The sequence below is a fragment of the Mobula birostris genome, chromosome 13, assembly GCF_030028105.1.
Source record: "Mobula birostris isolate sMobBir1 chromosome 13, sMobBir1.hap1, whole genome shotgun sequence".
In the NCBI taxonomy this organism is placed as follows: domain Eukaryota; kingdom Metazoa; phylum Chordata; class Chondrichthyes; order Myliobatiformes; family Myliobatidae; genus Mobula; species Mobula birostris.
The window spans coordinates 80,265,929-80,272,384 of record NC_092382.1 but is presented as its reverse complement, the minus strand read 5'-3'; the positions used below and the strand labels follow the sequence as shown (position 1 = coordinate 80,272,384).

At 43.1% G+C, this 6,456-nt stretch overlaps 1 non-coding gene across 1 annotated transcript; it reads right to left on the bottom strand.

Annotated features, from left to right (window-relative positions):
- Positions 1 to 2,697: 2,697 nt before the first annotated feature.
- trnai-uau (transfer RNA isoleucine (anticodon UAU)) lies at positions 2,698 to 2,791 on the bottom strand. The gene is made up of 2 exons: positions 2,754 to 2,791; positions 2,698 to 2,733 (listed from the first exon to the last, which is right to left on the bottom strand). It is a non-coding gene; the product is annotated as a tRNA-Ile (tRNA).
- Positions 2,792 to 6,456: the final 3,665 nt, after the last annotated feature.

The following is a 6,456-nucleotide window of genomic DNA, read 5'->3' as shown; positions in this document are numbered from 1 at the left end:
TCCTGCTTGACGTTCGACTGAGGTGGAATGTAAATCGCTAAAAGAATGACCCGAGATAACTCCCGTGGTAGATAAAAAGGACGACACTTTACTGCTAGATATTCATTCAAATCCATTCGGTCACAATATTGTGCTGACCCTGCAACCTACACTAGAAACTACTTAGAATTATTTTTTTCTGACCACCATGGACAGGTATCTTTCCAAGAGTTTCTTAAAATACCCTGTTGTATCCGCCTCCATCAGTGAATTCCACGCACTCCCCACTCGGTGTGAAAAATCTGCCTCTAACATTTGCATGGATTCACAGCAACTTCCATATATCGAAAAGGACCGTGGTCCCGACTCTATACCGATATACGATAACCAACGTCATCTCGTCTCAAAAGCCATCGGTACCCAGTTTTCCTGCTCTACATCACCGTCATTATACAGGAAGGTTTTAATCATTCTTTTCGACATTCTCGAAGATTCAAGATGTTAGCATTTTTATCAGTCCTTCTCCTTGGTCCGTTAATAGCAATGGAATGTGCGATACCAATGGTGAGATATTAACTTGTGTCTGCGATGCAATATCACCGGAAGATCGCAGAATCAAGTCCTGAAAAATTTAGGTGTCGATGTCCCCACTTGTTTCCACCGCGTCACAAACTGTGCGAAGCACAAACATTTGCCACACTGACGGGGAGGTGGGGTAGATGTGGTGCTGCTAGCGAGATGGAAAATATAGAGAATCACAGAAAATGGGTGTGTGTGAATGCGTGCGTGCGTGTCAGTGCGTGTGTGAGAGAGAAAGAGAGGTGGGGAGAGATAGAGTGAGAGAGGGTGAACGAGAATATTGTGGAGGACAATTTGAACAGAGAGTCTGTAATTAGAGACTAGGAAGGAGAGAAAACACGGGGAAAGACAAAGAAAGCATTTTAACATTTTAAAGTAGATTTGAAATTTTGCAGCGCACGGTATTTGCTCCGTATGTTTGTCTGGATGGGAACATTTGAGATGTCCGCTCCGATGAAACCACAACACATCCTCCGCTCTGCGACAATAGCCTCGAACCGCTAATTCTCCCGTTGCGCCGTCTACGTCATCCACGAACCTCCTTATGTTTAAATCCTTAATGTTTTCCTGGATATTATATATCATTTATACTAACTCTTCTTTCTTTAATTTACCTTTTCAGATTTGAAATGCAATGTTCTGCAGCTAGAAAAGCGAATGTTCATGGTACTTACACCCTGGATGCCCACGACAATAAATGTGAACACAAACTAAAAGTTGAGTCTCAATTTCATCCCAAACACTGGAGTCCAAACAATGTTGGGCTACTGAGGTGACTTTAAACTAGAATGGTTGGGGGGTGGGAATCAAATTAAAGAGGCTAGGCGTGAGGACGTTAGTTCACAACAGGGGGATGGGAACCAGTGCAGAGAGACGGGGGGGGGGGTGTAAAGTGAGGGTAGAAGCAAAAAGTACTAAGGAGAAGAGTAAAAGTGGCAGGCCGACAAATCCAGGGCAAGCATTAAAAAGGGCCACTTTTCAACATAATTGTATAAGGGCTAAGGGAGTTGTAAAAGAGCGCCTGAAGGCTTTGTGTGTCAATGCAAGGAGCATTCGTAATAAGGTGGATGAATTGAAAGTGCAGATTGTTATTAATGATTATGATATAGTTGGGATCACAGAGACATGGCTCCAGGGTGACCAGGGATGGGAGCTCAACGGACAGGGATATTCAATATTCAGGAGGGATAGACATGAAGGAAGGGGAGGTGGGGTGGCGTTGCTGGTTAAAGAAGAGATTAACGCAATAGAAAGGAAGGACATAAGCTGGGAAGATGTGGAATCGATATGGGTAGAGCTGCGCAACACTAAGGGGCAGAAGACGCTGGTGGGAGTTGTGTACAGGCCACCTAACAGTAGTAGTGAGGTCGGGGATGGTATTAAACAGGAAATTAGAAATGTGTGCAATAAAGGAACAGCAGTTATAATGGGTGACTTCAATCTACATGTAGATTGGGTGAACCAAATTGGTAAAGGTGCTGAGGAAGAGGATTTCTTGGAATGTATGCGAGATGGTTTTTTGAACCAACATGTCGAGGAACCAACTAGAGAGCAGACTATTCTGGACTGGGTTTTGAGCAATGAGGAAGGGTTAATTAGTAATCTTGTCGTGAGAGGCCCCTTGGGTAAGAGCGACCATAATATGGTGGAATTCTTCATTAAGATGGACAGTGACTTAGTTAATTCAGAAACAAAGGTTCTGAACTTAAAGAGGGGTAACTTTGAAGGTATGAGACGTGAATTAGCTAAGATAGACTGGCAAATGACACTTAAAGGATTGAAATGTCAAGCATTTAAAGGCAAGCATTGGCAAGCATTTAAAGGTTGCATGGATGAACTACAACAATTGTTCATTCCAGTTTGGCAAAAGAATAAATCAAAGAAGGTAGTGCACCCGTGGCTGACAAGAGAAATTAGGGATAGTATCAATCCAAAGAAGAAGCATACAAATTAGCCAGAGAAAGTGGCTCACCTGAGGACTGGGAGAAATTCAGAGTTCAGCAGAGGAGGACAAAGGGCTTAATTAGGAAGGGGAAAATATTATGAGAGAAAACTGGCAGGGAAATATAACATTTCAGCTGAATGCTCAGCTTGAGAAACGCGCAGTCACCTGGGCGTTGCAAACATTAAAATCACAAGTGCTCTAGGTGAGGCTGGAACTCACAGCCTCGGCATTTCTCCGCCGTGTACTGCCATATAAGTACCGCGCGCTAACCGATTGCGCCACTAGAGCCCAGCGCTGCAAACTCTTCGTTTTAAATATCTGGAAAGAAAAATTGGAAGAAATCCCTATATCGTGGAGCAAAGAGCATAGAAATATACGTGAAAAGGCCGTTCAGCCCACAGTGTATTGCCGTAGCATCTAAGAAGCAAATCAAAGATACTCAAACTCTAGTCCCTCCTTCCTACCATGTCCACATCCCTCGATCTTCCTGACATCCATGTGGATATCGAGTCATCAAAAGTGCGCATCAAATACCGCCTATAATTTTGCTGATGATGCAAACATTGTAGGTAGAATCTCAGATGGAGAAGAGAGGGCCTACGGGACTGAGATATGCCAACTAGTGGAGTGGTGTCGCAGCAACAACCTGGCACTGAACATCAACAAGACGAAAGAGCTGAGTGTGGACTTCAGGAAGGGTAAGACGAAGGAACACATTCCAATCCTCATAGAGGAATCAGAAGTGGAGACAGTGAGAAGTTTCAGGTTCCTGGGTGTCAAGATCTCTGAGGACTTATCCTGGTCACCACATATCGATGCAGTTCTAAAGAAGGCAAGAAAACGTCTGTACTTCATCGGGAGTTTGAAGAGATTCGGTATGTCAACCAATGCACTCTAAATGGACACCTCAATTTTCAAATATATATTATTTCTGCTTTTTTACACGATTTCTAATCTATTCGATATACGTATACTATCATTAATTTGCTTATTTATTATTATTTATTTTCTTATTCGTATTATGTATTACTTTGAAATGCTGCTGCTAAGCTACAAAATTTCACGACGCATGCCGGCGATTATAAACCCGATTCTTTTTTCTGAATTCTGATTCTGATCTCTTTAAAGCCTCTAATGTTTTTGTTTCTAGCACCGTGCCGGGCAGTGCACTCCAGGCATCCACCACTCTGATCAAAAAAGCTTGACCTTGACATCTCCCCAGAATCTACCTCCTCCCATCCTCAATGGGAAACCGACACACCCTGTCTACTCTAATTCTTCACCTCATAATCTTCTAAACCTCTACTAGATCTCCCCTCAGCTCCCGGTGCTCCAGAGAAAACAAACCATGTTAATCCAACCTTCCATAAACACACATACCCTTTAAACCCGGCAGCATCCAGGTAAACCTCCTCTTCAACCTCTTCAAAACCTGAACTTCCTTCCTACAGTAGGGCGACCAGAATTGTATGCAATACTCCAGAAATAGCCTAATCAGAGTTTTATAAATTTGCAACATAACCCCTTCACTCTTGAACTTAAGGCTTCGACTAATAAGAGCAAGTTTTATCTTATAAAAGCAAGGTTGATCGATAAACCTCCTTATCGATCTTCGCTTTCAGTGCAAGCGAGTATAATTGGAGGTTAAAAGGTACATTTATTATCAAAATATACAAATCTTCATCTAATTCGGTTGAAAATGAAACCACGAGGGAAACAAAAGGCGGCAGGATCATCAACGCACATATCCCCCACCGCAGACGGAGATTAAATTCCTGATACCAGTGGATTCAGCATTAATCGGGAACTCGGGATCATCCGCGTAGACAATTATTACGTAGATTGAGCAGCCAAACTCAGTGTGTTTATTGTTATAATGTTTCTCGTTGTGAACAATGAAAGTGCAGTAGACTATCAACTACCGGTTCAGCCGGGAGTAAATTGCCTCTAATCACCAAGGCCGACGGAGACGGGAACATATGGAACCAAAGGGAAACAGGCAGTCAACGGTCCGGATCGTAACATAAACAAAGTAAATGAAAAGGGACCCCGATCTGGACCATGACAAGGTGTGGTCTCACCAAGGCCCTGTACAGCTGCAGAAGGACCTCTTTGCTCTTATACTCAATTCCCCTTGTTATGAAATCCATCATACCATTAGCATTCTTCACTGTCTGCTGTACTTGCATGCTTGCTTTCAGTGACTGATCTACAAGAACACCTAGATCTCGTTATGCTTCCCCTTTTCCTAACTTGACTCCATTTAGATAATAATCTGCCTTCCCGCTCTTACCACCAAAGTGGATAACCTCACATTTATCAACATTAAACTGCATCTGCCATGCATCTGCCCACTCACTCAACCTGTCCAAGTCACCCTGCATTCTCATAACATCCTCCACACATTTCATACTGCCACCCAGCTTGTGTCATCGGAAAAGTTGCTAATGTTACTTTTAATTCCCGCATCTAAATCATTAATATATATTGTAAACTGCTGCGGTCCCAGCACTGAACCTTGCGGTACCCCACTGGTCTCCGCCTGCCATTCCGAAAGGGACCCGTTAATCGCTACTCTTTTCAGTCAGCCAGCTAATTTTCAATCCATGTCAGTACTCTGCCCCCAATACCATGTTCCCTAATTTTGCCTACTAATCTCGTACGTGAGACTTTATCAAAGGCTTTCCGAAAGTCCAGATGCACTACATCAACTGGCTCTCCCTTGTCCATTTTCATAGTTACATCCTTAAAAAATTCCAGAAAATTAGTCAAGCACGATTTCCCCTTCGTAAATCCATGCTAACTCGGGCCAATCCTGTTACTGCTATCCAGCTGTGTCGTAATTTCATCTTTTATAATTGACTCCAGCACCTTTCCCAAAACCGACCTCAGGCTAACCAGTCTATAATTCCCTGTTTCTCTCTTCCTCCCTTCTTGAAGAGAGGGACAACATTTTCCACCTTCCAATCCACAGGAACTGATCCTGAATCTATAGAACATTGGAAAATGATTACCAATGCGTCCACGATTTCTAAAGCCACCTCCTTAAGTACCATGGGATGCAGACCATCAGGTCCCGGGGACTTACCAACCTTCAGACCCAACAGCCTATCCAACCCAATTTCCTGCCTAATGTAAATTTCCTTCAATTCATCCATTACCCAAGGTGCTTTGGCCACTATTACATCTGGGAGATTGTTTGTGTCTTCCCTAGTGAAGACAGATCCAAAGTACCTGTTCAAATCCTCTGCCATTTCCTTGTTCCCCAAAATAATTTCTGCCGCTTATGTGTTCAAGGGCCCAATTTTGGTCTTAACTATTTTTTTTTTCCTTTTCATACACCTGAAGAAGCTTTTACTATCCTCCTTTATATTCTTGGCTAGTTTACCTTCGTACCTCATTTTTTTTCTCCGCGTTTTGCCTTTGTAGTTACCTTCTGTTGCTGTTTAAAAGTTTCCCAATCCTCCGGCTTCCTACTAGTCTTTGCTATGTTGTACTTCTTCTCTTTTATTTTTATACTGTCCATTACTTCCCTTGTCACTCACGGCCTCCCCTTACTCCCATTAGGATCTTTCCTCCTCATTGGAACGAACTGATCCTGCACCTTCCGCATTATTCCCAGAAACACTTGCCATTGCTGTTCCGCTGTCATCCCTGCTAGGGTATTGTTCCATTGAACTTTGGCCAGCTCCTCCCTCATAGCACTATAGTTCCCTTTGTTCAACTGTAATACTGACACTTCCGAGTTTCCCTTCTCCCTCTCAAATTGTAGATTAATACTTATCATATTATGGTCACTACCTCCTAATGGCTCCTTTACCTCGAGGTCCCTGATCAAATGCGGTTCATTGCACAACACTAAATCTAGAATTGCGTTCTCTCTGGTAGGCTCCAGTACAAGCTGTTCTAAGAATCCATCTCGGAGGGACTCCACAAACTCCCTTTCTTGAGGT